This window comes from Phalangium opilio, unplaced genomic scaffold (assembly GCF_054372755.1).
Source record: "Phalangium opilio isolate 3A_F unplaced genomic scaffold, DU_Popi_V2 ptg000013l_1, whole genome shotgun sequence".
NCBI classification, from domain to species: domain Eukaryota; kingdom Metazoa; phylum Arthropoda; class Arachnida; order Opiliones; family Phalangiidae; genus Phalangium; species Phalangium opilio.
Window position 1 is genome coordinate 1,820,079 of NW_028324148.1, and position 20,680 is coordinate 1,840,758.

Sequence of the window (20,680 nt, forward strand, 5' to 3'; positions counted from 1 at the left end):
ATAAAAAAGCTATCTCTCTTGGAAAACTCAGTATTACTACGTATCTATGGTGTAGTGGTTATCACGTCCGCTTTACACGCGGAAGGTCCCAGGTTCGAGTCCTGGTAGATACATATTTGGTCCATCGTGATTGGGCATAAAAAAGCTAGGTCTCTTGGAAAACTCAGCATTACTACGTATCTATGGTGTAGTGGTTATCACGTCCGCTTTACACGCGGAAGGTCCCAGGTTCGAGCCCTGGTTGATACATATTTTGACCATCGTGATAGGACATAAAAAAGCTACGTCTCTTGGAAAACTCAGTATTACTACGTAGCTATAGTGTAGTGGTTATCACGTCCGCTTTACACGCGGAAGGTCACAGGTTCGAGCCCTGGTAGATACATATTTTGACCATCGTGATAGGACATAAAAAAGCTAGGTCTCTTGGAAAACTCAGTATTACTACGTATCTATGGTGTAGTGGTTATCACGTCCGCTTTACACGCGGAAGGTTCCAGGTTCGAGCCCTGGTAGATGCATATTTTGACCATCGTGATAAGACATAAAAAAAGCTAGGTCTCTTGGAAATTTCAGCATTACTACGTATGAATGGTGTAGTGGTTATCACGTCCGCCTTACACGCGGAAGGTCCCATGTTCGAGCCGTGGTAGATACATGTTTTGTCCATCGTGATTGGGCATAAAAATTAGCTAGATCTCTCGAAAAACTCAATATTACTACGTATATATGGTGTAGTGGTTATCACGTCCGACTAACACGTGGAAGGTCCCAGGTTCGAGCCCTGTTAGATACATATTTTGTCCATCGTGTTTGGGCATATAAAAGCTAGGTCTCTTGGAAAACTCAGTATTACTACGTATCTATGGTGTAGTGGTTATCACGTCCGCTTTACACGCGGAAGGTCCCATGTTCGAGCCCTGGTAGATACATGATTTGTCCATCGTGATTGGGCATAAAAATTAGCTAGATCTCTCGGAAAACTTAGCATTGCTACGTATCTATGGTGTAGTGGTTATCACGTCCGCTTTACAAGCGGAAGGTCCCAGGTTCGAGCCCTGGTAGATACATATTTTGACCATCGTGATAGGACATAAAAAAGCTACGTCTCTTGGAAAACTCAGTATTACTACGTATCTATGGTGTAGTGGTTATCACGTCCGCTTTACTCGCGGATGGTCCCAGGTTCGAGCCCTGTAGATACATATTTTGACCATCGTGATAGGACATAAAAAAGCTATCTCTCTCGGAAAACTCAGTATTACTACGTATCTATGGTGTAGTGGTTATCACGTCCGCTTTACACGCGGAAGGTCCCAGGTTCGAGTCCTGGTAGATACATATTTGGTCCATCGTGATTGGGCATAAAAAAGCTAGGTCTCTTGGAAAACTCAGCATTACTACGTATCTATGGTGTAGTGGTTATCACGTCCGCTTTACACGCGGAAGGTCCCAGGTTCGAGCCCTGGTAGATACATATTTTGACCATCGTGATAGGACATAAAAAAGCTACGTCTCTTGGAAAACTCAGTATTACTACGTAGCTATAGTGTAGTGGTTATCACGTCCGCTTTACACGCGGAAGGTCCCAGGTTCGAGCCCTGGTAGATACATATTTTGACCATCGTGATAGGACATAAAAAAGCTAGGTCTCTTGGAAAACTCAGTATTACTACGTATCTATGGTGTAGTGGTTATCACGTCTGCTTTACACGCGGAAGGTTCCAGGTTCGAGCCCTGGTAGATGCATATTTTGACCATCGTGATAAGACATAAAAAAAGCTAGGTCTCTTGGAAATTTCAGCATTACTACGTATCTATGGTGTAGTGGTTATCACGTCCGCTTTACACGCGGAAGGTCCCATGTTCGAGCCGTGGTAGATACATGTTTTGTCCATCGTGATTGGGCATAAAAATTAGCTAGATCTCTCGGAAAACTCAATATCACTACGTATATATGGTGTAGTGGTTATCACGTCCGCCTAACACGTGGAAGGTCCCAGGTTCGAGCCCTGTTAGATACATATTTTGTCCATCGTGTTTGGGCATATAAAAGCTAGGTCTCTTGGAAAACTCAGCATTACGACGTATCTATGGTGTAGTGGTTATCACGTCCGCTTTACACGCGGAAGGTCCCAGGTTCGAGCCCTGGTAGATACATATTTTGACCATCGTGATAGGACATAAAAAAGGCTAGGTCTCTTGGAAAACTCAGTATTACTACGTATCTATGGTGTAGTGGTTATCACGTCCGCTTTACACGCGGAAGGTCCCATGTTCGAGCCCTGGTAGATACATGATTTGTCCATCGTGATTGGGCATAAAAATTAGCTAGATCTCTCGGAAAACTTAGCATTGCTACGTATCTATGGTGTAGTGGTTATCACGTCCGCTTTACAAGCGGAAGGTCCCAGGTTCGAGCCCTGGTAGATACATATTTTGACCATCGTGATAGGACATAAAAAAGCTACGTCTCTTGGAAAACTCAGTATTACTACGTAGCTATAGTGTAGTGGTTATCACGTCCGCTTTACACGCGGAAGGTCCCAGGTTCGAGCCCTGGTAGATACATATTTTGATCATCGTGATAGGACATAAAAAAAGCTAGGTCTCTTGGAAAACTCAGTATTACTACGTATCTATGGTGTAGTGGTTATCACGTCCGCTTTACACGCGGAAGGTCCCATGTTCGAGCCCTGGTAGATACATGTTTTGTCCATCGTGATTGGGCATAAAAATTAGCTAGATCTCTCGGAAAACTTAGCATTGCTACGTATCAATGGTGTAGTGGTTATCACGTCCGCTTTACACGCGGAAGGTCCCAGGTTCGAGCCCTGGTAGATACATATTTTGACCATCGTGATAGGACATAAAAAAAGCTAGGTCTCTTGGAAAACTCAGTATTACTACGTATCTATGGTGTAGTGGTTATCACGTCCGCTTTACACGCGGAAGGTCCCATGTTCGAGCCCTGGTAGATACATGTTTTGTCCATCGTGATTGGGCATAAAAATTAGCTAGATCTCTCGGAAAACTTAGCATTGCTACGTATCTATGGTGTAGTGGTTATCACGTCCGTTTACACGCGGAAGGTCCCAGGTTCGAGCCCTGGTAGATACATATTTTGACCATCGTAATAGGACATAAAAAAAGCTAGGTCTCTTGGAAAACTCAGTATTACTACGTATATATGGTGTAGTGGTTATCACGTCCGCCTAACACGTGGAAGGTCCCAGGTTCGAGCCCTGTTAGATACATATTTTGTCCATCGTGTTTGGGCATAAAAAAGCTAGGTCTCTTGGAAAACTCAGCATCACGACGTATCTATGGTGTAGTGGTTATCACGTCCGCTTTACTCGCGGATGGTCCAAGGTTCGAGCCCTGGTAGATACATATTTTGACCATCGTGATAGGACATAAAATAGCTAGCTCTCTTGGAAAACTCAGTATTACTACGTATCTATGGTGTAGTGGTTATCACGTCCGCTTTACACGCGGAAGGTCCCAGGTTCGAGCCCTTTGAGATACATATTTTGTCCATCGTGATTGGGCATAAAAAAGCTAGGTCTCTTGGAAAACTCAGCATTACTACGTATCTATGGTGTAGTGGTTATCACGTCCGCTTTACACGCGGAAGGTCCTAGGTTCGAGCCCTGGTAGATACATATTTTGACCATCGTCATAGGACATAAAAAAGCTACGTCTCTTGGAAAACTCAGTATTACTACGTAGCTATAGTGTAGTGGTTATCACGTCCGCTTTACACGCGGAAGGTCCCAGGTTCGAGCCCTGGTAGATACATATTTTGACCATCGTGATAGGACATAAAAAAAGCTAGGTCTCTTGGAAAACTCAGTATTACTACGTATCTATGGTGTAGTGGTTATCACGCCCGCTTTACACGCGGAAGGTCCCATGTTCGAGCCCTGGAAGATACATGTTTTGTCCATCGTGATTGGGCATAAAAATTAGCTAGATCTCTCGGAAAACTTAGCATTGCTACGTATCTATGGTGTAGTGGTTATCACGTCCGCTTTACACGCGGAAGGTCCCAGGTTCGAGCCCTGGTAGATACATATTTTGACCATCGTGATAGGACATAAAAAAAGCTAGGTCTCTTGGAAAACTCAGTATTACTACGTATCTATGGTGTAGTGGTTATCACGCCCGCTTTACACGCGGAAGGTCCCATGTTCGAGCCCTGGTAGATACATGTTTTGTCCATCGTGATTGGGCATAAAAATTAGCTAGATCTCTCGGAAAACTTAGCATTGCTACGTATCTATGGTGTAGTGGTTATCACGTCCGTTTACACGCGGAAGGTCCCAGGTTCGAGCCCTGGTAGATACATATTTTGACCATCGTGATAGGACATAAAAAAAGCTAGGTCTCTTGGAAAACTCAGTATTACTACGTATATATGGTGTAGTGGTTATCACGTCCGCCTAACACGTGGAAGGTCCCAGGTTCGAGCCCTGTTAGATACATATTTTGTCCATCGTGTTTGGGCATAAAAAAGCTAGGTCTCTTGGAAAACTCAGCATCACGACGTATCTATGGTGTAGTGGTTATCACGTCCGCTTTACTCGCGGATGGTCCAAGGTTCGAGCCCTGGTAGATACATATTTTGACCATCGTGATAGGACATAAAAAAGCTAGCTCTCTTGGAAAACTCAGTATTACTACGTATCTATGGTGTAGTGGTTATAACGTCCGCTTTACACGCGGAAGGTCCCAGGTTCGAGCCCTGGGAGATACATATTTTGTCCATCGTGATTGGGCATAAAAAAGCTAGGTCTCTTGGAAAACTCAGCATTACTACGTATCTATGGTGTAGTGGTTATCACGTCCGCTTTACACGCGGAAGGTCCTAGGTTCGAGCCCTGGTAGATACATATTTTGACCATCGTCATAGGACATAAAAAAGCTACGTCTCTTGGAAAACTCAGTATTACTACGTAGCTATAGTGTAGTGGTTATCACGTCCGCTTTACACGCGGAAGGTCCCAGGTTCGAGCCCTGGTAGATACATATTTTGACCATCGTGATAGGACATAAAAAAAGCTAGGTCTCTTGGAAAACTCAGTATTACTACGTATCTATGGTGTAGTGGTTATCACGCCCGCTTTACACGCGGAAGGTCCCATGTTCGAGCCCTGGTAGATACATGTTTTGTCCATCGTGATTGGGCATAAAAATTAGCTAGATCTCTCGGAAAACTTAGCATTGCTACGTATCTATGGTGTAGTGGTAATCACGTCCGCTTTACACGCGGAAGGTCCCAGGTTCGAGCCCTGGTAGATACATATTTTGACCATCGTGATAGGACATAAAAAAGCTAGGTCTCTTGGAAAACTCAGTATTACTACGTATCTATGGTGTAGTGGTTATCACGCCCGCTTTACACGCGGAAGGTCCCATGTTCGAGCCCTGGTAGATACATGTTTTGTCCATCGTGATTGGGCATAAAAATTAGCTAGATCTCTCGGAAAACTTAGCATTGCTACGCATTTATGGTGTAGTGGTAATCACGTCCGCTTTACACGCGGAAGGTCCCAGGTTCGAGCCCTGGTAGATACATATTTTGACCATCGTGATAGGATATAAAAAAAGCTAGGTCTCTTGGAAAACTCAGTATTACTACGTATATATGGTGTAGTGGTTATCACGTCCGCGTAACACGTGGAAGGTCCCAGGTTGGAGCCCTGTTAGATACATATTTTGTCCATCGTGTTTGGGCATAAAAAAGCTAGGTCTCTTGGAAAACTCAGCATCACGACGTATCTATGGTGTAGTGGTTATCACGTCCGCTTTACTCGCGGATGGTCCAAGGTTCGAGCCCTGGTAGATACATATTTTGACCATCGTGATAGGACATAAAAAAGCTAGCTCTCTTGGAAAACTCAGTATTACTACGTATCTATGGTGTAGTGGTTATCACGTCCGCTTTACACGCGGAAGGTCCCAGGTTCGAGCCCTGGTAGATACATATTTTGTCCATCGTGATTGGGCATAAAAAAGCTAGGTCTCTTGGAAAACTCAGCATTACTACGTATCTATGGTGTAGTGGTTATCACGTCCGCTTTACACGCGGAAGGTCCTAGGTTCGAGCCCTGGTAGATACATATTTTGACCATCGTGATAGGACATAAAAAAGCTACGTCTCTTGGAAAACTCAGTATTACTACGTAGCTATAGTGTAGTGGTTATCACGTCCGCTTTACACGCGGAAGGTTCCAGGTTCGAGCCCTGGTAGATGCATATTTTGACCATCGTGATAAGACATAAAAAAAGCTAGGTCTCTTGGAAAACTCAGTATTACTACGTATCTATGGTGAAGTGGTTATCACGTCCGCTTTAAACGCGGAAGGTCCCAGGTTCGAGCCCTGGTAGATACATGTTTTGTCCATCGTGATTGGGCATAAAAATAAGCTCGATCTCTCGGAAAACTCAGAATTACTACGTATCTGTGGTGTAGTGGTTATCACGTCCGCCTAACACGCGGAAGGTCCCAGGTTCGAGCCCTGGTAGATACATATTTTGTCCATCGTGATTCGGCATAAAAAAGCTAGGTCTCTTGGAAATTTCAGCATTACTACGTATCTATGTTGTTGTGGTTATCACGTCCGCTTTACTCGCGGATGGTCCCAGGTTCGAGCCCTGGTAGATACATATTTTGACCATCGTGATAGGACATAAAAAAGCTATCTCTCTTGGAAAACTCAGTATTACTACGTATCTATGGTGTAGTGGTTATCACGTCCGCTTTACACGCGGAAGGTCCCAGGTTCGAGCCCTGGTAGATACATATTTGGTCCATCGTGATTGGGCATAAAAAAGCTAGGTCTCTTGGAAAACTCAGCATTACTACGTATCTATGGTGTAGTGGTTATCACGTCCGCTTTACACGCGGAAGGTCCCAGGATCGAGCCCTGGTTGATACATATTTTGACCATCGTGATAGGACATAAAAAAGCTACGTCTCTTGGAAAACTCAGTATTACTACGTAGCTATAGTGTAGTGGTTATCACGTCCGCTTTACACGCGGAAGGTCCCAGGTTCGAGCCCTGGTAGATACATATTTTGACCATCGTGATAGGACATAAAAAAGCTAGGTCTCTTGGAAAACTCAGTATTACTACGTATCTATGGTGTAGTGGTTATCACGTCCGCTTTACACGCGGAAGGTTCCAGGTTCGAGCCCTGGTAGATGCATATTTTGACCATCGTGATAAGACATAAAAAAAGCTAGGTCTCTTGGAAATTTCAGCATTACTACGTATCTATGGTGTAGTGGTTATCACGTCCGCTTTACACGCGGAAGGTCCCATGTTCGAGCCGTGGTAGATACATGTTTTGTCCATCGTGATTGGGCATAAAAATTAGCTAGATCTCTCGGAAAACTCAATATTACTACGTATCTATGGTGTAGTGGTTATCACGTCCGCTTTACACGCGGAAGGTCCCAGGTTCGAGCCCTGGTAGATACATATTTGGTCCATCGTGATTGGGCATAAAAAAGCTAGGTCTCTTGGAAAACTCAGCATTACTACGTATCTATGGTGTAGTGGTTATCACGTCCGCTTTACACGCGGAAGGTCCCAGGATCGAGCCCTGGTTGATACATATTTTGACCATCGTGATAGGACATAAAAAAGCTACGTCTCTTGGAAAACTCAGTATTACTACGTAGCTATAGTGTAGTGGTTATCACGTCCGCTTTACACGCGGAAGGTCCCAGGTTCGAGCCCTGGTAGATACATATTTTGACCATCGTGATAGGACATAAAAAAGCTAGGTCTCTTGGAAAACTCAGTATTACTACGTATCTATGGTGTAGTGGTTATCACGTCCGCTTTACACGCGGAAGGTTCCAGGTTCGAGCCCTGGTAGATGCATATTTTGACCATCGTGATAAGACATAAAAAAAGCTAGGTCTCTTGGAAATTTCAGCATTACTACGTATCTATGGTGTAGTGGTTATCACGTCCGCTTTACACGCGGAAGGTCCCATGTTCGAGCCGTGGTAGATACATGTTTTGTCCATCGTGATTGGGCATAAAAATTAGCTAGATCTCTCGGAAAACTCAATATTACTACGTATATATGGTGTAGTGGTTATCACGTCCGCCTAACACGTGGAAGGTCCCAGGTTCGAGCCCTGGTAGATACATATTTTGACCATCGTGATAGGACATAAAAAAGCTAGCTCTCTTGGAAAACTCAGTATTACTACGTATCTATGGTGTAGTGGTTATCACGTCCGCTTTACACGCGGAAGGTCCCAGGTTCGAGCCCTGGGAGATACATATTTTGTCCATCGTGATTGGGCATAAAAAAGCTAGGTCTCTTGGAAAACTCAGCATTACTACGTATCTATGGTGTAGTGGTTATCACGTCCGCTTTACACGCGGAAGGTCCTAGGTTCGAGCCCTGGTAGATACATATTTTGACCATCGTCATAGGACATAAAAAAGCTACGTCTCTTGGAAAACTCAGTATTACTACGTAGCTATAGTGTAGTGGTTATCACGTCCGCTTTACACGCGGAAGGTCCCAGGTTCGAGCCCTGGTAGATACATATTTTGACCATCGTGATAGGACATAAAAAAAGCTAGGTCTCTTGGAAAACTCAGTATTACTACGTATCTATGGTGTAGTGGTTATCACGCCCGCTTTACACGCGGAAGGTCCCATGTTCGAGCCCTGGTAGATACATGTTTTGTCCATCGTGATTGGGCATAAAAATTAGCTAGATCTCTCGGAAAACTTAGCATTGCTACGTATCTATGGTGTAGTGGTTATCACGTCCGCTTTACACGCGGAAGGTCCCAGGTTCGAGCCCTGGTAGATACATATTTTGACCATCGTGATAGGACATAAAAAAAGCTAGGTCTCTTGGAAAACTCAGTATTACTACGTATATATGGTGTAGTGGTTATCACGTCCGCCTAACACGTGGAAGGTCCCAGGTTCGAGCCCTGTTAGATACATATTTTGTCCATCGTGTTTGGGCATAAAAAAGCTAGGTCTCTTGGAAAACTCAGCATCACGACGTATCTATGGTGTAGTGGTTATCACGTCCGCTTTACTCGCGGATGGTCCAAGGTTCGAGCCCTGGTAGATACATATTTTGACCATCGTGATAGGACATAAAAAAGCTAGCTCTCTTGGAAAACTCAGTATTACTACGTATCTATGGTGTAGTGGTTATAACGTCCGCTTTACACGCGGAAGGTCCCAGGTTCGAGCCCTGGGAGATACATATTTTGTCCATCGTGATTGGGCATAAAAAAGCTAGGTCTCTTGGAAAACTCAGCATTACTACGTATCTATGGTGTAGTGGTTATCACGTCCGCTTTACACGCGGAAGGTCCTAGGCTCGAGCCCTGGTAGATACATATTTTGACCATCGTCATAGGACATAAAAAAGCTACGTCTCTTGGAAAACTCAGTATTACTACGTAGCTATAGTGTAGTGGTTATCACGTCCGATTTACACGCGGAAGGTCCCAGGTTCGAGCCCTGGTAGATACATATTTTGACCATCGTGATAGGACATAAAAAAAGCTAGGTCTCTTGGAAAACTCAGTATTACTACGTATCTATGGTGTAGTGGTTATCACGCCCGCTTTACACGCGGAAGGTCCCATGTTCGAGCCCTGGTAGATACATGTTTTGTCCATCGTGATTGGGCATAAAAATTAGCTAGATCTCTCGGAAAACTTAGCATTGCTACGTATCTATGGTGTAGTGGTTATCACGTCCGCTTTACACGCGGAAGGTCCCAGGTTCGAGCCCTGGTAGATACATATTTTGACCATCGTGATAGGACATAAAAAAAGCTAGGTCTCTTGGAAAACTCAGTATTACTACGTATCTATGGTGTAGTGGTTATCACGCCCGCTTTACTCGCGGAAGGTCCCATGTTCGAGCCCTGGTAGATACATGTTTTGTCCATCGTGATTGGGCATAAAAATTAGCTAGATCTCTCGGAAAACTTAGCATTGCTACGCATCTATGGTGTAGTGGTAATCACGTCCGCTTTACACGCGGAAGGTCCCAGGTTCGAGCCCTGGTAGATACATATTTTGACCATCGTGATAGGATATAAAAAAAGCTAGGTCTCTTGGAAAACTCAGTATTACTACGTATATATGGTGTAGTGGTTATCACGTCCGCGTAACACGTGGAAGGTCCCAGGTTGGAGCCCTGTTAGATACATATTTTGTCCATCGTGTTTGGGCATAAAAAAGCTAGGTCTCTTGGAAAACTCAGCATCACGACGTATCTATGGTGTAGTGGTTATCACGTCCGCTTTACTCGCGGATGGTCCAAGGTTCGAGCCCTGGTAGATACATATTTTGACCATCGTGATAGGACATAAAAAAGCTAGCTCTCTTGGAAAACTCAGTATTACTACGTATCTATGGTGTAGTGGTTATCACGTCCGCTTTACACGCGGAAGGTCCCAGGTTCGAGCCCTGGTAGATACATATTTTGTCCATCGTGATTGGGCATAAAAAAGCTAGGTCTCTTGGAAAACTCAGCATTACTACGTATCTATGGTGTAGTGGTTATCACGTCCGCTTTACACGCGGAAGGTCCTAGGTTCGAGCCCTGGTAGATACATATTTTGACCATCGTGATAGGACATAAAAAAGCTACGTCTCTTGGAAAACTCAGTATTACTACGTAGCTATAGTGTAGTGGTTATCACGTCCGCTTTACACGCGGAAATTTCCAGGTTCGAGCCCTGGTAGATGCATATTTTGACCATCGTGATAAGACATAAAAAAAGCTAGGTCTCTTGGAAAACTCAGTATTACTACGTATCTATGGTGAAGTGGTTATCACGTCCGCTTTAAACGCGGAAGGTCCCAGGTTCGAGCCCTGGTAGATACATGTTTTGTCCATCGTGATTGGGCATAAAAATAAGCTCGATCTCTCGGAAAACTCAGAATTACTACGTATCTGTGGTGTAGTGGTTATCACGTCCGCCTAACACGCGGAAGGTCCCAGGTTCGAGCCCTGGTAGATACATATTTTGTCCATCGTGATTCGGCATAAAAAAGCTAGGTCTCTTGGAAATTTCAGCATTACTACGTATCTATGTTGTAGTGGTTATCACGTCTGCTTCACACGCGGAAGGTCCCAGGTTCGAGCCGTGGTAGATACATATTTTGTCCATCGTGATTGGGCATAAAAATTAGCTAGATCTCTCGGAAAACTAATTATTACTACGTATATATGGTGTAGTGGTTATCACGTCCGCCTAACACGTGGAAGGTCCCAGGTTCGAGCCCTGTTAGATACATATTTTGTCCATCGTGTTTGGGCATAAAAAAGCTAGGTCTCTTGGAAAACTCAGCATTACGACGTATCTATGGTGTAGTGGTTATCACGTCCGCTTTACTCGCGGATGGTCCCAGGTTCGAGCCCTGGTAGATACATATTTTGACCATCGTGATAGGACATAAAAAAGCTAACTCTCTTGGAAAACTCAGTATTACTACGTATCTATGGTGTAGTGGTTATCACGTCCGCTTTACACGCGGAAGGTCCCAGGTTCGAGCCCTGGTAGATACATATTTGGTCCATCGTGATTGGGCATAAAAAAGCTAGGTCTCTTGGAAAACTCAGCATTACTACGTATCTATGGTGTAGTGGTTATCACGTCCGCTTTACACGCGGAAGGTCCCAGGATCGAGCCCTGGTTGATACATATTTTGACCATCGTGATAGGACATAAAAAAGCTACGTCTCTTGGAAAACTCAGTATTACTACGTAGCTATAGTGTAGTGGTTATCACGTCCGCTTTACACGCGGAAGGTCCCAGGTTCGAGCCCTGGTAGATACATATTTTGACCATCGTGATTGGACATAAAAAAGCTAGGTCTCTTGGAAAACTCAGTATTACTACGTATCTATGGTGTAGTGGTTATCACGTCCGCTTTACACGCGGAAGGTTCCAGGTTCGAGCCCTGGTAGATGCATATTTTGACCATCGTGATAAGACATAAAAAAAGCTAGGTCTCTTGGAAATTTCAGCATTACTACGTATCTATGGTGTAGTGGTTATCACGTCCGCTTTACACGCGGAAGGTCCCATGTTCGAGCCGTGGTAGATACATGTTTTGTCCATCGTGATTGGGCATAAAAATTAGCTAGATCTCTCGGAAAACTCAATATTACTACGTATCTATGGTGTAGTGGTTATCACGTCCGCTTTACACGCGGAAGGTCCCAGGTTCGAGCCCTGGTAGATACATATTTGGTCCATCGTGATTGGGCATAAAAAAGCTAGGTCTCTTGGAAAACTCAGCATTACTACGTATCTATGGTGTAGTGGTTATCACGTCCGCTTTACACGCGGAAGGTCCCAGGATCGAGCCCTGGTTGATACATATTTTGACCATCGTGATAGGACATAAAAAAGCTACGTCTCTTGGAAAACTCAGTATTACTACGTAGCTATAGTGTAGTGGTTATCACGTCCGCTTTACACGCGGAAGGTCCCAGGTTCGAGATCTGGTAGATACATATTTTGACCATCGTGATAGGACATAAAAAAGCTAGGTCTCTTGGAAAACTCAGTATTACTACGTATCTATGGTGTAGTGGTTATCACGTCCGCTTTACACGCGGAAGGTTCCAGGTTCGAGCCCTGGTAGATGCATATTTTGACCATCGTGATAAGACATAAAAAAAGCTAGGTCTCTTGGAAATTTCAGCATTACTACGTATCTATGGTGTAGTGGTTATCACGTACGCTTTACACGCGGAAGGTCCCATGTTCGAGCCGTGGTAGATACATGTTTTGTCCATCGTGATTGGGCATAAAAATTAGCTAGATCTCTCGGAAAACTCAATATTACTACGTATCTATGGTGTAGTGGTTATCACGTCCGCTTTACACGCGGAAGGTCCCAGGTTCGAGCCCTGGTAGATACATATTTGGTCCATCGTGATTGGGCATAAAAAAGCTAGGTCTCTTGGAAAACTCAGCATTACTACGTATCTATGGTGTAGTGGTTATCACGTCCGCTTTACACGCGGAAGGTCCCAGGATCGAGCCCTGGTTGATACATATTTTGACCATCGTGATAGGACATAAAAAAGCTACGTCTCTTGGAAAACTCAGTATTACTACGTAGCTATAGTGTAGTGGTTATCACGTCCGCTTTACACGCGGAAGGTCCCAGGTTCGAGCCCTGGTAGATACATATTTTGACCATCGTGATAGGACATAAAAAAGCTAGGTCTCTTGGAAAACTCAGTATTACTACGTATCTATGGTGTAGTGGTTATCACGTCCGCTTTACACGCGGAAGGTTCCAGGTTCGAGCCCTGGTAGATGCATATTTTGACCATCGTGATAAGACATAAAAAAAGCTAGGTCTCTTGGAAATTTCAGCATTACTACGTATCTATGGTGTAGTGGTTATCACGTCCGCTTTACACGCGGAAGGTCCCATGTTCGAGCCGTGGTAGATACATGTTTTGTCCATCGTGATTGGGCATAAAAATTAGCTAGATCTCTCGGAAAACTCAATATTACTACGTATATATGGTGTAGTGGTTATCACGTCCGCCTAACACGTGGAAGGTCCCAGGTTCGAGCCCTGTTAGATACATATTTTGTCCATCGTGTTTGGGCATATAAAAGCTAGGTCTCTTGGAAAACTCAGCATTACTACGTATCTATGGTGTAGTGGTTATCACGTCCGCTTTACACGCGGAAGGTCCCAGGTTCGAGCCCTGGTAGATACATATTTTGACCATCGTGATAGGACATAAAAAAAGCTAGGTCTCTTGGAAAACTCAGTATTACTACGTATCTATGGTGTAGTGGTTATCACGCCCGCTTTACACGCGGAAGGTCCCATGTTCGAGCCCTGGTAGATACATGTTTTGTCCATCGTGATTGGGCATAAAAATTAGCTAGATCTCTCGGAAAACTTAGCATTGCTACGTATCTATGGTGTAGTGGTTATCACGTCCGCTTTACACGCGGAAGATTCCAGGTTCGAGCCCTGATAGATGCATATTTTGACCATCGTGATAAGACATAAAAAAGCTAGGTCTCTTGGAAAACTCAGTATTACTACGTATCTATGGTGAAGTGGTTATCACGTCCGCTTTAAACGCGGAAGGTCCCAGGTTCGAGCCCTGGTAGATACATGTTTTGTCCATCGTGATTGGGCATAAAAATAAGCTCGATCTCTCGGAAAACTCAGTATTACTACGTATCTGTGGTGTAGTGGTTATCACGACCGCCTAACACGCGGAAGGTCCCAGGTTCGAGCCCTGGTAGATACATATTTTGTCCATCGTGATTGGGCATAAAAAAGCTAGGTCTCTTGGAAATTTCAGCATTACTACGTATCTATGTTGTAGTGGTTATCACGTCTGCTTCACACGTGGAAGGTCCCAGGTTCGAGCCCTGGTAGATACATATTTTGTCCATCGTGATTGGGCATAAAAATTAGCTAGATCTCTCGGAAAACTAATTATTACTACGTATATATGGTGTAGTGGTTATCACGTCCGCCTAACACGTGGAAGGTCCCAGGATCGAGCCCTGTTAGATACATATTTTGTCCATCGTGTTTGGGCATAAAAAAGCTAGGTCTCTTGGAAAACTCAGCATTACGACGTATCTATGGTGTAGTGGTTATCACGTCCGCTTTACTCGCGGATGGTCCCAGGTTCGAGCCCTGGTAGATACATATTTTGACCATCGTGATAGGACATAAAAAAAGCTAGGTCTCTTGGAAAACTCAGTATTACTACGTATCGATGGTGTAGTGGTTATCACGTCCGCTTTACACGCGGAAGGTCCCATGTTCGAGCCCTGGTAGATACATGATTTGTCCATCGTGATTGGGCATAAAAATTAGCTAGATCTCTCGGAAAACTTAGCATTGCTACGTATCTATGGTGTAGTGGTTGTCACGTCCGCTTTACAAGCGGAAGGTCCCAGGTTCGAGCCCTGGTAGATGCATATTTTGACCATCGTGATAAGACATAAAAAAGCTAGGTCTCTTGGAAAACTCAGTATTACTACGTATCTATGGTGAAGTGGTTATCACGTCCGCTTTAAACGCGGAAGGTCCCAGGTTCGAGCCCTGGTAGATACATGTTTTGTCCAGCGTGATTGGGCATAAAAATAAGCTCGATCTCTCGGAAAACTCAGTATTACTACGTATCTGTGGTGTAGTGGTTATCACGTCCGCCTAACACGCGGAAGGTCCCAGGTTCGAGCCCTGGTAGATACATATTTTGTCCATCGTGATTGGGCATAAAAAAGCTAGGTCTCTTGGAAATTTCAGCATTACTACGTATCTATGTTGTAGTGGTTATCACGTCTGCTTCAGACGCGGAAGGTCCCAGGTTCGAGCCCTGGTAGATACATGTTTTGTCCATCGTGATTGGGCATAAAAATAAGCTCGATCTCTCGGAAAACTCAGTATTACTACGTATCTGTGGTGTAGTGGTTATCACGCCCGCCTAACACGCGGAAGGTCCCAGGTTCGAGCCCTGGTAGATACATATTTTGTCCATCGTGATTGGGCATAAAAAAGCTAGGTCTCTTGGAAATTTCAGCATTACTACGTATCTATGTTGTAGTGGTTATCACGTCTGCTTCACACGCGGAAGGTCCCAGGTTCGAGCCCTGGTAGATACATATTTTGTCCATCGTGATTGGGCATAAAAATTAGCTAGATCTCTCGGAAAACTAATTATCACTACGTATATATGGTGTAGTGGTTATCACGTCCGCCTAACACGTGGAAGGTCCCAGGTTCGAGCCCTGGTAGATACATATTTTGTCCATCGTGATTGGGCATAAAAATTAGCTAGATCTCTCGGAAAACTAATTATTACTACGTATATATGGTGTAGTGGTTATCACGCCCGCTTTACACGCGGAAGGTCCCATGTTCGAGCCCTGGTAGATACATGTTTTGTCCATCGTGATTGGGCATAAAAATTAGCTAGATCTCTCGGAAAACTTAGCATTGCTACGTATCTATGGTGTAGTGGTTATCACGTCCGCTTTACACGCGGAAGGTTCCAGGTTCGAGCCCTGGTAGATGCATATTTTGACCATCGTGATAAGACATAAAAAAAGCTAGGTCTCTTGGAAAACTCAGTATTACTACGTATCTATGGTGAAGTGGTTATCACGTCCGCTTTAAACGCGGAAGGTCCCAGGTTCGAGCCCTGGTAGATACATGTTTTGTCCATCGTGATTGGGCATAAAAATAAGCTCGATCTCTCGGAAAACTCAGTATTACTACGTATCTGTGGTGTAGTGGTTATCACGTCCGCCTAACACGCGGAAGGTCCCAAGTTCGAGCCCTGGTAGATACATATTTTGTCCATCGTGATTGGGCATAAAAAAGCTAGGTCTCTTGGAAATTTCAGCATTACTACGTATCTATGTTGTAGTGGTTATCACGTCTGCTTCACACGCGGAAGGTCCCAGGTTCGAGCCCTGGTAGATACATATTTTGTCCATCGTGATTGGGCATAAAAATTAGCTAGATCTCTCGGAAAACTAATTATTACTACGTATATATGGTGTAGTGGTTATCACGTCCGCCTAACACGTGGAAGGTCCCAGGTTCGAGCCCTGTTAGATACATATTTTGTCCATCGTGTTTGGGCATAAAAAAGCTAGGTCTCTTGGAAAACTCAGCATTACGACGTATCTATGGTGTAGTGGTTATCACGTCCGCTTTACACGCGGAAGGTTCCAGGTTCGAGCCCTGGTAGATGCATATTTTGACCATCGTGATAAGACATAAAAAAAGCTAGGTCTCTTGGAAATTTCAGCATTACTACGTATCTATGGTGTAGTGGTTATCACGTCCGCTTTACACGCGGAAGGTCCCATGTTCGAGCCGTGGTAGATACATGTTTTGTCCATCGTGATTGGGCATAAAAATTAGCTAGATCTCTCGGAAAACTCAATATTACTACGTATATATGGTGTAGTGGTTATCACGTCCGCCTAACACGTGGAAGGTCCCAGGTTCGAGCCCTGTTAGATACATATTTTGTCCATCGTGTTTGGGCATATAAAAGCTAGGTCTCTTGGAAAACTCAGCATTACGACGTATCTATGGTGTAGTGGTTATCACGTCCGCTTTACACGCGGAAGGTCCCAGGTTCGAGCCCTGGTAGATACATATTTTGACCATCGTGATAGGACATAAAAAAAGCTAGGTCTCTTGGAAAACTCAGTATTACTACGTATCGATGGTGTAGTGGTTATCACGTCCGCTTTACACGCGGAAGGTCCCATGTTCGAGCCCTGGTAGATACATGATTTGTCCATCGTGATTGGGCATAAAAATTAGCTAGATCTCTCGGAAAACTTAGCATTGCTACGATATATGGTGTAGTGGTTGTCACGTCCGCTTTACAAGCGGAAGGTCCCAGGTTCGAGCCCTGGTAGATGCATATTTTGACCATCGTGATAAGACATAAAAAAAGCTAGGTCTCTTGGAAAACTCAGTATTACTACGTATCTATGGTGAAGTGGTTATCACGTCCGCTTTAAACGCGGAAGGTCCCAGGTTCGAGCCCTGGTAGATACATGTTTTGTCCAGCGTGATTGGGCATAAAAATAAGCTCGATCTCTCGGAAAACTCAGTATTACTACGTATCTGTGGTGTAGTGGTTATCACGTCCGCCTAACACGCGGAAGGTCCCAGGTTCGAGCCCTGGTAGATACATATTTTGTCCATCGTGATTGGGCATAAAAAAGCTAGGTCTCTTGGAAATTTCAGCATTACTACGTATCTATGATGTAGTGGTTATCACGTCTGCTTCAGACGCGGAAGGTCCCAGGTTCGAGCCCTGGTAGATACATGTTTTGTCCATCGTGATTGGGCATAAAAATAAGCTCGATCTCTCGGAAAACTCAGTATTACTACGTATCTGTGGTGTAGTGGTTATCACGTCCGCCTAACACGCGGAAGGTCCCAGGTTCGAGCCCTGGTAGATACATATTTTGTCCATCGTGATTGGGCATAAAAAAGCTAGGTCTCTTGGAAATTTCAGCATTACTACGTATCTATGTTGTAGTGGTTATCACGTCTGCTTCACACGCGGAAGGTCCCAGGTTCGAGCCCTGGTAGATACATATTTTGTCCATCGTGATTGGGCATAAAAATTAGCTAGATCTCTCGGAAAACTAATTATCACTACGTATATATGGTGTAGTGGTTATCACGTCCGCCTAACACGTGGAAGGTCCCAGGTTCGAGCCCTGGTAGATACATATTTTGTCCATCGTGATTGGGCATAAAAATTAGCTAGATCTCTCGGAAAACTAATTATTACTACGTATATATGGTGTAGTGGTTATCACGCCCGCTTTACACGCGGAAGGTCCCATGTTCGAGCCCTGGTAGATACATGTTTTGTCCATCGTGATTGGGCATAAAAATTAGCTAGATCTCTCGGAAAACTTAGCATTGCTACGTATCTATGGTGTAGTGGTTATCACGTCCGCTTTACACGCGGAAGGTTCCAGGTTCGAGCCCTGGTAGATGCATATTTTGACCATCGTGATAAGACATAAAAAAAGCTAGGTCTCTTGGAAAACTCAGTATTACTACGTATCTATGGTGAAGTGGTTATCACGTCCGCTTTAAACGCGGAAGGTCCCAGGTTCGAGCCCTGGTAGATACATGTTTTGTCCATCGTGATTGGGCATAAAAATAAGCTCGATCTCTCGGAAAACTCAGTATTACTACGTATCTGTGGTGTAGTGGTTATCACGTCCGCCTAACACGCGGAAGGTCCCAAGTTCGAGCCCTGGTAGATACATATTTTGTCCATCGTGATTGGGCATAAAAAAGCTAGGTCTCTTGGAAATTTCAGCATTACTACGTATCTATGTTGTAGTGGTTATCACGTCTGCTTCACACGCGGAAGGTCCCAGGTTCGAGCCCTGGTAGATACATATTTTGTCCATCGTGATTGGGCATAAAAATTAGCTAGATCTCTCGGAAAACTAATTATTACTACGTATATATGGTGTAGTGGTTATCACGTCCGCCTAACACGTGGAAGGTCCCAGGTTCGAGCCCTGTTAGATACATATTTTGTCCATCGTGTTTGGGCATAAAAAAGCTAGGTCTCTTGGAAAACTCAGCATTACGACGTATCTATGGTGTAGTGGTTATCACGTCCGCTTTACACGCGGAAGGTCCCTGGTTCGAGCCCTGGTAGATACATATTTTGACCATCGTGATAGGACATAAAAAAAGCTAGGTCTCTTGGAAAACTCAGTATTACTACGTATCTATGGTGTAGTGGTTATCACGTCCGCTTTACACGCGGAAGGTCCCATGTTCGAGCCCTGGTAGATACATGATTTGTCCATCGTGATTGGGCATAAAAATTAGCTAGATCTCTCGGAAAACTGAGTATTACTACGTATCTATGGTGAAGTGGTTATCACGTCCGCTTTAAACGCGGAAGGTCCCAGGTTCGAGCCCTGGTAGATACATGTTTTGTCCATCGTGATTGGGCATAAAAATAAGCTCGATCTCTCGGAAAACTCAGTATTACTACGTATCTGTGGTGTAGTGGTTATCACGTCCGCCTAACACGCGGAAGGTCCCAGGTTCGAGCCCTGGTAGATACATATTTTGTCCATCGTGATTGGGCATAAAAAAGCTAGGTCTCTTGGAAATTTCAGCATTACTACGTATCTATGTTGTAGTGGTTATCACGTCTGCTTCACACGCGGAAGGTCCCAGGTTCGAGCCCTGGTAGATACATATTTTGTCCATCGTGATTGGGCATAAAAATTAGCTAGATCTCTCGGAAAACTAATTATTACTACGTATATATGGTGTAGTGGTTATCACGTCCGTTTAACACGTGGAAGGTCCCAGGTTCGAGCCCTGGTAGATACATATTTGGTCCATCGTGATTGGGCATAAAAAAGCTAGGTCTCTTGGAAAACTCAGTATTACTACGTATCTATGGTGTAGTGGTTATCACGTCCGCTTTACACGCGGAAGGTCCCAGGTTCGAGCCCTGGTTGATACATATTTTGACCATCGTGATAGGACATAAAAAAGCTACGTCTCTTGGAAAACTCAGTATTACTACGTAGCTATAGTGTAGTGGTTATCACGTCCGCTTTACACGCGGAAGGTCCCAGGTTCGAGCCCTGGTAGATACATATTTTGACCATCGTGATAGGACATAAAAAAGCTAGGTCTCTTGGAAAACTCAGTATTACTACGTATCTATGGTGTAGTGGTTATCACGTCCGCTTTACACGCGGAAGGTTCCAGGTTCGAGCCCTGGTAGATGCATATTTTGACCATCGTGATAAGACATAAAAAAAGCTAGGTCTCTTGGAAATTTCAGCAATACTACGTATCTATGGTGTAGTGGTTATCACGTCCGCTTTACACGCGGAAGGTCCCATGTTCGAGCCGTGGTAGATACATGTTTTGTCCATCGTGATTGGGCATAAAAATTAGCTAGATCTCTCGGAAAACTCAATATTACTACGTATATATGGTGTAGTGGTTATCACGTCCGCCTAACACGTGGAAGGTCCCAGGTTCGAGCCCTGTTCGATACATATTTTGTCCATCGTGTTTGGGCATATAAAAGCTAGGTCTCTTGGAAAA

At 44.2% G+C, this 20,680-nt stretch overlaps 81 non-coding genes across 81 annotated transcripts; all 81 read left to right on the forward strand.

The window, feature by feature from the left end:
- The first annotated feature begins 40 nt into the window (after positions 1-40).
- Positions 41-113, forward strand: TRNAV-UAC (transfer RNA valine (anticodon UAC)). The gene has a single exon. It is a non-coding gene; the product is annotated as a tRNA-Val (tRNA).
- A 63-nt stretch (positions 114-176) lies between these two features.
- TRNAV-UAC (transfer RNA valine (anticodon UAC)) lies at positions 177-249 on the forward strand. Its single transcript has one exon. It is a non-coding gene; the product is annotated as a tRNA-Val (tRNA).
- A 199-nt stretch (positions 250-448) lies between these two features.
- Positions 449-521, forward strand: TRNAV-UAC (transfer RNA valine (anticodon UAC)). The gene has a single exon. It is a non-coding gene; the product is annotated as a tRNA-Val (tRNA).
- A 338-nt stretch (positions 522-859) lies between these two features.
- Positions 860-932, forward strand: TRNAV-UAC (transfer RNA valine (anticodon UAC)). Its single transcript has one exon. It is a non-coding gene; the product is annotated as a tRNA-Val (tRNA).
- Positions 933-997: 65 nt separating this feature from the next.
- TRNAV-UAC (transfer RNA valine (anticodon UAC)) lies at positions 998-1,070 on the forward strand. The gene has a single exon. It is a non-coding gene; the product is annotated as a tRNA-Val (tRNA).
- Positions 1,071-1,268: 198 nt separating this feature from the next.
- TRNAV-UAC (transfer RNA valine (anticodon UAC)) lies at positions 1,269-1,341 on the forward strand. Its single transcript has one exon. It is a non-coding gene; the product is annotated as a tRNA-Val (tRNA).
- Positions 1,342-1,404: 63 nt separating this feature from the next.
- TRNAV-UAC (transfer RNA valine (anticodon UAC)) lies at positions 1,405-1,477 on the forward strand. The gene has a single exon. It is a non-coding gene; the product is annotated as a tRNA-Val (tRNA).
- Positions 1,478-1,540: 63 nt separating this feature from the next.
- On the forward strand, positions 1,541-1,613 carry TRNAV-UAC (transfer RNA valine (anticodon UAC)). Its single transcript has one exon. It is a non-coding gene; the product is annotated as a tRNA-Val (tRNA).
- Positions 1,614-2,087: 474 nt separating this feature from the next.
- On the forward strand, positions 2,088-2,160 carry TRNAV-UAC (transfer RNA valine (anticodon UAC)). Its single transcript has one exon. It is a non-coding gene; the product is annotated as a tRNA-Val (tRNA).
- Positions 2,161-2,224: 64 nt separating this feature from the next.
- Positions 2,225-2,297, forward strand: TRNAV-UAC (transfer RNA valine (anticodon UAC)). The gene has a single exon. It is a non-coding gene; the product is annotated as a tRNA-Val (tRNA).
- Positions 2,298-2,362: 65 nt separating this feature from the next.
- Positions 2,363-2,435, forward strand: TRNAV-UAC (transfer RNA valine (anticodon UAC)). Its single transcript has one exon. It is a non-coding gene; the product is annotated as a tRNA-Val (tRNA).
- A 63-nt stretch (positions 2,436-2,498) lies between these two features.
- On the forward strand, positions 2,499-2,571 carry TRNAV-UAC (transfer RNA valine (anticodon UAC)). The gene has a single exon. It is a non-coding gene; the product is annotated as a tRNA-Val (tRNA).
- Positions 2,572-2,635: 64 nt separating this feature from the next.
- On the forward strand, positions 2,636-2,708 carry TRNAV-UAC (transfer RNA valine (anticodon UAC)). The gene has a single exon. It is a non-coding gene; the product is annotated as a tRNA-Val (tRNA).
- Positions 2,709-2,773: 65 nt separating this feature from the next.
- On the forward strand, positions 2,774-2,846 carry TRNAV-UAC (transfer RNA valine (anticodon UAC)). The gene has a single exon. It is a non-coding gene; the product is annotated as a tRNA-Val (tRNA).
- Positions 2,847-2,910: 64 nt separating this feature from the next.
- On the forward strand, positions 2,911-2,983 carry TRNAV-UAC (transfer RNA valine (anticodon UAC)). Its single transcript has one exon. It is a non-coding gene; the product is annotated as a tRNA-Val (tRNA).
- Positions 2,984-3,592: 609 nt separating this feature from the next.
- TRNAV-UAC (transfer RNA valine (anticodon UAC)) lies at positions 3,593-3,665 on the forward strand. Its single transcript has one exon. It is a non-coding gene; the product is annotated as a tRNA-Val (tRNA).
- A 63-nt stretch (positions 3,666-3,728) lies between these two features.
- TRNAV-UAC (transfer RNA valine (anticodon UAC)) lies at positions 3,729-3,801 on the forward strand. The gene has a single exon. It is a non-coding gene; the product is annotated as a tRNA-Val (tRNA).
- A 202-nt stretch (positions 3,802-4,003) lies between these two features.
- On the forward strand, positions 4,004-4,076 carry TRNAV-UAC (transfer RNA valine (anticodon UAC)). Its single transcript has one exon. It is a non-coding gene; the product is annotated as a tRNA-Val (tRNA).
- Positions 4,077-4,822: 746 nt separating this feature from the next.
- Positions 4,823-4,895, forward strand: TRNAV-UAC (transfer RNA valine (anticodon UAC)). Its single transcript has one exon. It is a non-coding gene; the product is annotated as a tRNA-Val (tRNA).
- Positions 4,896-4,958: 63 nt separating this feature from the next.
- TRNAV-UAC (transfer RNA valine (anticodon UAC)) lies at positions 4,959-5,031 on the forward strand. Its single transcript has one exon. It is a non-coding gene; the product is annotated as a tRNA-Val (tRNA).
- A 202-nt stretch (positions 5,032-5,233) lies between these two features.
- Positions 5,234-5,306, forward strand: TRNAV-UAC (transfer RNA valine (anticodon UAC)). The gene has a single exon. It is a non-coding gene; the product is annotated as a tRNA-Val (tRNA).
- Positions 5,307-5,507: 201 nt separating this feature from the next.
- On the forward strand, positions 5,508-5,580 carry TRNAV-UAC (transfer RNA valine (anticodon UAC)). Its single transcript has one exon. It is a non-coding gene; the product is annotated as a tRNA-Val (tRNA).
- Positions 5,581-5,916: 336 nt separating this feature from the next.
- Positions 5,917-5,989, forward strand: TRNAV-UAC (transfer RNA valine (anticodon UAC)). Its single transcript has one exon. It is a non-coding gene; the product is annotated as a tRNA-Val (tRNA).
- A 63-nt stretch (positions 5,990-6,052) lies between these two features.
- TRNAV-UAC (transfer RNA valine (anticodon UAC)) lies at positions 6,053-6,125 on the forward strand. The gene has a single exon. It is a non-coding gene; the product is annotated as a tRNA-Val (tRNA).
- A 338-nt stretch (positions 6,126-6,463) lies between these two features.
- Positions 6,464-6,536, forward strand: TRNAV-AAC (transfer RNA valine (anticodon AAC)). The gene has a single exon. It is a non-coding gene; the product is annotated as a tRNA-Val (tRNA).
- Positions 6,537-6,735: 199 nt separating this feature from the next.
- Positions 6,736-6,808, forward strand: TRNAV-UAC (transfer RNA valine (anticodon UAC)). Its single transcript has one exon. It is a non-coding gene; the product is annotated as a tRNA-Val (tRNA).
- Positions 6,809-6,871: 63 nt separating this feature from the next.
- TRNAV-UAC (transfer RNA valine (anticodon UAC)) lies at positions 6,872-6,944 on the forward strand. Its single transcript has one exon. It is a non-coding gene; the product is annotated as a tRNA-Val (tRNA).
- A 63-nt stretch (positions 6,945-7,007) lies between these two features.
- On the forward strand, positions 7,008-7,080 carry TRNAV-UAC (transfer RNA valine (anticodon UAC)). The gene has a single exon. It is a non-coding gene; the product is annotated as a tRNA-Val (tRNA).
- Positions 7,081-7,143: 63 nt separating this feature from the next.
- On the forward strand, positions 7,144-7,216 carry TRNAV-UAC (transfer RNA valine (anticodon UAC)). The gene has a single exon. It is a non-coding gene; the product is annotated as a tRNA-Val (tRNA).
- Positions 7,217-7,418: 202 nt separating this feature from the next.
- Positions 7,419-7,491, forward strand: TRNAV-UAC (transfer RNA valine (anticodon UAC)). The gene has a single exon. It is a non-coding gene; the product is annotated as a tRNA-Val (tRNA).
- A 63-nt stretch (positions 7,492-7,554) lies between these two features.
- TRNAV-UAC (transfer RNA valine (anticodon UAC)) lies at positions 7,555-7,627 on the forward strand. The gene has a single exon. It is a non-coding gene; the product is annotated as a tRNA-Val (tRNA).
- Positions 7,628-7,690: 63 nt separating this feature from the next.
- Positions 7,691-7,763, forward strand: TRNAV-UAC (transfer RNA valine (anticodon UAC)). Its single transcript has one exon. It is a non-coding gene; the product is annotated as a tRNA-Val (tRNA).
- Positions 7,764-7,826: 63 nt separating this feature from the next.
- On the forward strand, positions 7,827-7,899 carry TRNAV-UAC (transfer RNA valine (anticodon UAC)). The gene has a single exon. It is a non-coding gene; the product is annotated as a tRNA-Val (tRNA).
- A 338-nt stretch (positions 7,900-8,237) lies between these two features.
- TRNAV-UAC (transfer RNA valine (anticodon UAC)) lies at positions 8,238-8,310 on the forward strand. The gene has a single exon. It is a non-coding gene; the product is annotated as a tRNA-Val (tRNA).
- Positions 8,311-8,373: 63 nt separating this feature from the next.
- Positions 8,374-8,446, forward strand: TRNAV-UAC (transfer RNA valine (anticodon UAC)). Its single transcript has one exon. It is a non-coding gene; the product is annotated as a tRNA-Val (tRNA).
- Positions 8,447-8,509: 63 nt separating this feature from the next.
- On the forward strand, positions 8,510-8,582 carry TRNAV-UAC (transfer RNA valine (anticodon UAC)). Its single transcript has one exon. It is a non-coding gene; the product is annotated as a tRNA-Val (tRNA).
- A 202-nt stretch (positions 8,583-8,784) lies between these two features.
- On the forward strand, positions 8,785-8,857 carry TRNAV-UAC (transfer RNA valine (anticodon UAC)). Its single transcript has one exon. It is a non-coding gene; the product is annotated as a tRNA-Val (tRNA).
- Positions 8,858-9,740: 883 nt separating this feature from the next.
- Positions 9,741-9,813, forward strand: TRNAV-UAC (transfer RNA valine (anticodon UAC)). Its single transcript has one exon. It is a non-coding gene; the product is annotated as a tRNA-Val (tRNA).
- A 202-nt stretch (positions 9,814-10,015) lies between these two features.
- On the forward strand, positions 10,016-10,088 carry TRNAV-UAC (transfer RNA valine (anticodon UAC)). The gene has a single exon. It is a non-coding gene; the product is annotated as a tRNA-Val (tRNA).
- Positions 10,089-10,424: 336 nt separating this feature from the next.
- On the forward strand, positions 10,425-10,497 carry TRNAV-UAC (transfer RNA valine (anticodon UAC)). Its single transcript has one exon. It is a non-coding gene; the product is annotated as a tRNA-Val (tRNA).
- Positions 10,498-10,560: 63 nt separating this feature from the next.
- TRNAV-UAC (transfer RNA valine (anticodon UAC)) lies at positions 10,561-10,633 on the forward strand. Its single transcript has one exon. It is a non-coding gene; the product is annotated as a tRNA-Val (tRNA).
- Positions 10,634-10,971: 338 nt separating this feature from the next.
- TRNAV-AAC (transfer RNA valine (anticodon AAC)) lies at positions 10,972-11,044 on the forward strand. Its single transcript has one exon. It is a non-coding gene; the product is annotated as a tRNA-Val (tRNA).
- A 337-nt stretch (positions 11,045-11,381) lies between these two features.
- Positions 11,382-11,454, forward strand: TRNAV-UAC (transfer RNA valine (anticodon UAC)). Its single transcript has one exon. It is a non-coding gene; the product is annotated as a tRNA-Val (tRNA).
- Positions 11,455-11,517: 63 nt separating this feature from the next.
- On the forward strand, positions 11,518-11,590 carry TRNAV-UAC (transfer RNA valine (anticodon UAC)). Its single transcript has one exon. It is a non-coding gene; the product is annotated as a tRNA-Val (tRNA).
- A 63-nt stretch (positions 11,591-11,653) lies between these two features.
- TRNAV-UAC (transfer RNA valine (anticodon UAC)) lies at positions 11,654-11,726 on the forward strand. Its single transcript has one exon. It is a non-coding gene; the product is annotated as a tRNA-Val (tRNA).
- A 63-nt stretch (positions 11,727-11,789) lies between these two features.
- On the forward strand, positions 11,790-11,862 carry TRNAV-UAC (transfer RNA valine (anticodon UAC)). The gene has a single exon. It is a non-coding gene; the product is annotated as a tRNA-Val (tRNA).
- A 63-nt stretch (positions 11,863-11,925) lies between these two features.
- TRNAV-UAC (transfer RNA valine (anticodon UAC)) lies at positions 11,926-11,998 on the forward strand. Its single transcript has one exon. It is a non-coding gene; the product is annotated as a tRNA-Val (tRNA).
- A 202-nt stretch (positions 11,999-12,200) lies between these two features.
- On the forward strand, positions 12,201-12,273 carry TRNAV-UAC (transfer RNA valine (anticodon UAC)). Its single transcript has one exon. It is a non-coding gene; the product is annotated as a tRNA-Val (tRNA).
- Positions 12,274-12,336: 63 nt separating this feature from the next.
- TRNAV-UAC (transfer RNA valine (anticodon UAC)) lies at positions 12,337-12,409 on the forward strand. The gene has a single exon. It is a non-coding gene; the product is annotated as a tRNA-Val (tRNA).
- A 199-nt stretch (positions 12,410-12,608) lies between these two features.
- Positions 12,609-12,681, forward strand: TRNAV-UAC (transfer RNA valine (anticodon UAC)). Its single transcript has one exon. It is a non-coding gene; the product is annotated as a tRNA-Val (tRNA).
- A 202-nt stretch (positions 12,682-12,883) lies between these two features.
- On the forward strand, positions 12,884-12,956 carry TRNAV-UAC (transfer RNA valine (anticodon UAC)). Its single transcript has one exon. It is a non-coding gene; the product is annotated as a tRNA-Val (tRNA).
- Positions 12,957-13,019: 63 nt separating this feature from the next.
- On the forward strand, positions 13,020-13,092 carry TRNAV-UAC (transfer RNA valine (anticodon UAC)). Its single transcript has one exon. It is a non-coding gene; the product is annotated as a tRNA-Val (tRNA).
- A 63-nt stretch (positions 13,093-13,155) lies between these two features.
- On the forward strand, positions 13,156-13,228 carry TRNAV-UAC (transfer RNA valine (anticodon UAC)). The gene has a single exon. It is a non-coding gene; the product is annotated as a tRNA-Val (tRNA).
- Positions 13,229-13,291: 63 nt separating this feature from the next.
- Positions 13,292-13,364, forward strand: TRNAV-UAC (transfer RNA valine (anticodon UAC)). Its single transcript has one exon. It is a non-coding gene; the product is annotated as a tRNA-Val (tRNA).
- Positions 13,365-13,702: 338 nt separating this feature from the next.
- Positions 13,703-13,775, forward strand: TRNAV-UAC (transfer RNA valine (anticodon UAC)). Its single transcript has one exon. It is a non-coding gene; the product is annotated as a tRNA-Val (tRNA).
- A 612-nt stretch (positions 13,776-14,387) lies between these two features.
- TRNAV-CAC (transfer RNA valine (anticodon CAC)) lies at positions 14,388-14,460 on the forward strand. Its single transcript has one exon. It is a non-coding gene; the product is annotated as a tRNA-Val (tRNA).
- A 201-nt stretch (positions 14,461-14,661) lies between these two features.
- TRNAV-UAC (transfer RNA valine (anticodon UAC)) lies at positions 14,662-14,734 on the forward strand. Its single transcript has one exon. It is a non-coding gene; the product is annotated as a tRNA-Val (tRNA).
- Positions 14,735-14,936: 202 nt separating this feature from the next.
- TRNAV-UAC (transfer RNA valine (anticodon UAC)) lies at positions 14,937-15,009 on the forward strand. Its single transcript has one exon. It is a non-coding gene; the product is annotated as a tRNA-Val (tRNA).
- A 201-nt stretch (positions 15,010-15,210) lies between these two features.
- Positions 15,211-15,283, forward strand: TRNAV-AAC (transfer RNA valine (anticodon AAC)). Its single transcript has one exon. It is a non-coding gene; the product is annotated as a tRNA-Val (tRNA).
- A 63-nt stretch (positions 15,284-15,346) lies between these two features.
- On the forward strand, positions 15,347-15,419 carry TRNAL-CAG (transfer RNA leucine (anticodon CAG)). The gene has a single exon. It is a non-coding gene; the product is annotated as a tRNA-Leu (tRNA).
- A 65-nt stretch (positions 15,420-15,484) lies between these two features.
- TRNAV-AAC (transfer RNA valine (anticodon AAC)) lies at positions 15,485-15,557 on the forward strand. Its single transcript has one exon. It is a non-coding gene; the product is annotated as a tRNA-Val (tRNA).
- A 63-nt stretch (positions 15,558-15,620) lies between these two features.
- TRNAV-CAC (transfer RNA valine (anticodon CAC)) lies at positions 15,621-15,693 on the forward strand. The gene has a single exon. It is a non-coding gene; the product is annotated as a tRNA-Val (tRNA).
- A 341-nt stretch (positions 15,694-16,034) lies between these two features.
- TRNAV-UAC (transfer RNA valine (anticodon UAC)) lies at positions 16,035-16,107 on the forward strand. The gene has a single exon. It is a non-coding gene; the product is annotated as a tRNA-Val (tRNA).
- Positions 16,108-16,309: 202 nt separating this feature from the next.
- TRNAV-AAC (transfer RNA valine (anticodon AAC)) lies at positions 16,310-16,382 on the forward strand. The gene has a single exon. It is a non-coding gene; the product is annotated as a tRNA-Val (tRNA).
- Positions 16,383-16,445: 63 nt separating this feature from the next.
- Positions 16,446-16,518, forward strand: TRNAV-CAC (transfer RNA valine (anticodon CAC)). The gene has a single exon. It is a non-coding gene; the product is annotated as a tRNA-Val (tRNA).
- Positions 16,519-16,719: 201 nt separating this feature from the next.
- Positions 16,720-16,792, forward strand: TRNAV-UAC (transfer RNA valine (anticodon UAC)). The gene has a single exon. It is a non-coding gene; the product is annotated as a tRNA-Val (tRNA).
- A 338-nt stretch (positions 16,793-17,130) lies between these two features.
- Positions 17,131-17,203, forward strand: TRNAV-UAC (transfer RNA valine (anticodon UAC)). The gene has a single exon. It is a non-coding gene; the product is annotated as a tRNA-Val (tRNA).
- A 476-nt stretch (positions 17,204-17,679) lies between these two features.
- On the forward strand, positions 17,680-17,752 carry TRNAV-AAC (transfer RNA valine (anticodon AAC)). Its single transcript has one exon. It is a non-coding gene; the product is annotated as a tRNA-Val (tRNA).
- Positions 17,753-17,815: 63 nt separating this feature from the next.
- On the forward strand, positions 17,816-17,888 carry TRNAL-CAG (transfer RNA leucine (anticodon CAG)). Its single transcript has one exon. It is a non-coding gene; the product is annotated as a tRNA-Leu (tRNA).
- A 65-nt stretch (positions 17,889-17,953) lies between these two features.
- TRNAV-AAC (transfer RNA valine (anticodon AAC)) lies at positions 17,954-18,026 on the forward strand. The gene has a single exon. It is a non-coding gene; the product is annotated as a tRNA-Val (tRNA).
- Positions 18,027-18,089: 63 nt separating this feature from the next.
- On the forward strand, positions 18,090-18,162 carry TRNAV-CAC (transfer RNA valine (anticodon CAC)). Its single transcript has one exon. It is a non-coding gene; the product is annotated as a tRNA-Val (tRNA).
- Positions 18,163-18,503: 341 nt separating this feature from the next.
- Positions 18,504-18,576, forward strand: TRNAV-UAC (transfer RNA valine (anticodon UAC)). Its single transcript has one exon. It is a non-coding gene; the product is annotated as a tRNA-Val (tRNA).
- Positions 18,577-18,778: 202 nt separating this feature from the next.
- Positions 18,779-18,851, forward strand: TRNAV-AAC (transfer RNA valine (anticodon AAC)). Its single transcript has one exon. It is a non-coding gene; the product is annotated as a tRNA-Val (tRNA).
- Positions 18,852-18,914: 63 nt separating this feature from the next.
- Positions 18,915-18,987, forward strand: TRNAV-CAC (transfer RNA valine (anticodon CAC)). The gene has a single exon. It is a non-coding gene; the product is annotated as a tRNA-Val (tRNA).
- A 201-nt stretch (positions 18,988-19,188) lies between these two features.
- Positions 19,189-19,261, forward strand: TRNAV-UAC (transfer RNA valine (anticodon UAC)). Its single transcript has one exon. It is a non-coding gene; the product is annotated as a tRNA-Val (tRNA).
- A 64-nt stretch (positions 19,262-19,325) lies between these two features.
- On the forward strand, positions 19,326-19,398 carry TRNAV-UAC (transfer RNA valine (anticodon UAC)). Its single transcript has one exon. It is a non-coding gene; the product is annotated as a tRNA-Val (tRNA).
- A 203-nt stretch (positions 19,399-19,601) lies between these two features.
- On the forward strand, positions 19,602-19,674 carry TRNAV-AAC (transfer RNA valine (anticodon AAC)). The gene has a single exon. It is a non-coding gene; the product is annotated as a tRNA-Val (tRNA).
- Positions 19,675-19,737: 63 nt separating this feature from the next.
- On the forward strand, positions 19,738-19,810 carry TRNAV-CAC (transfer RNA valine (anticodon CAC)). Its single transcript has one exon. It is a non-coding gene; the product is annotated as a tRNA-Val (tRNA).
- A 201-nt stretch (positions 19,811-20,011) lies between these two features.
- Positions 20,012-20,084, forward strand: TRNAV-UAC (transfer RNA valine (anticodon UAC)). The gene has a single exon. It is a non-coding gene; the product is annotated as a tRNA-Val (tRNA).
- Positions 20,085-20,147: 63 nt separating this feature from the next.
- On the forward strand, positions 20,148-20,220 carry TRNAV-UAC (transfer RNA valine (anticodon UAC)). Its single transcript has one exon. It is a non-coding gene; the product is annotated as a tRNA-Val (tRNA).
- Positions 20,221-20,283: 63 nt separating this feature from the next.
- TRNAV-UAC (transfer RNA valine (anticodon UAC)) lies at positions 20,284-20,356 on the forward strand. The gene has a single exon. It is a non-coding gene; the product is annotated as a tRNA-Val (tRNA).
- The last annotated feature ends 324 nt before the right edge of the window (positions 20,357-20,680 follow it).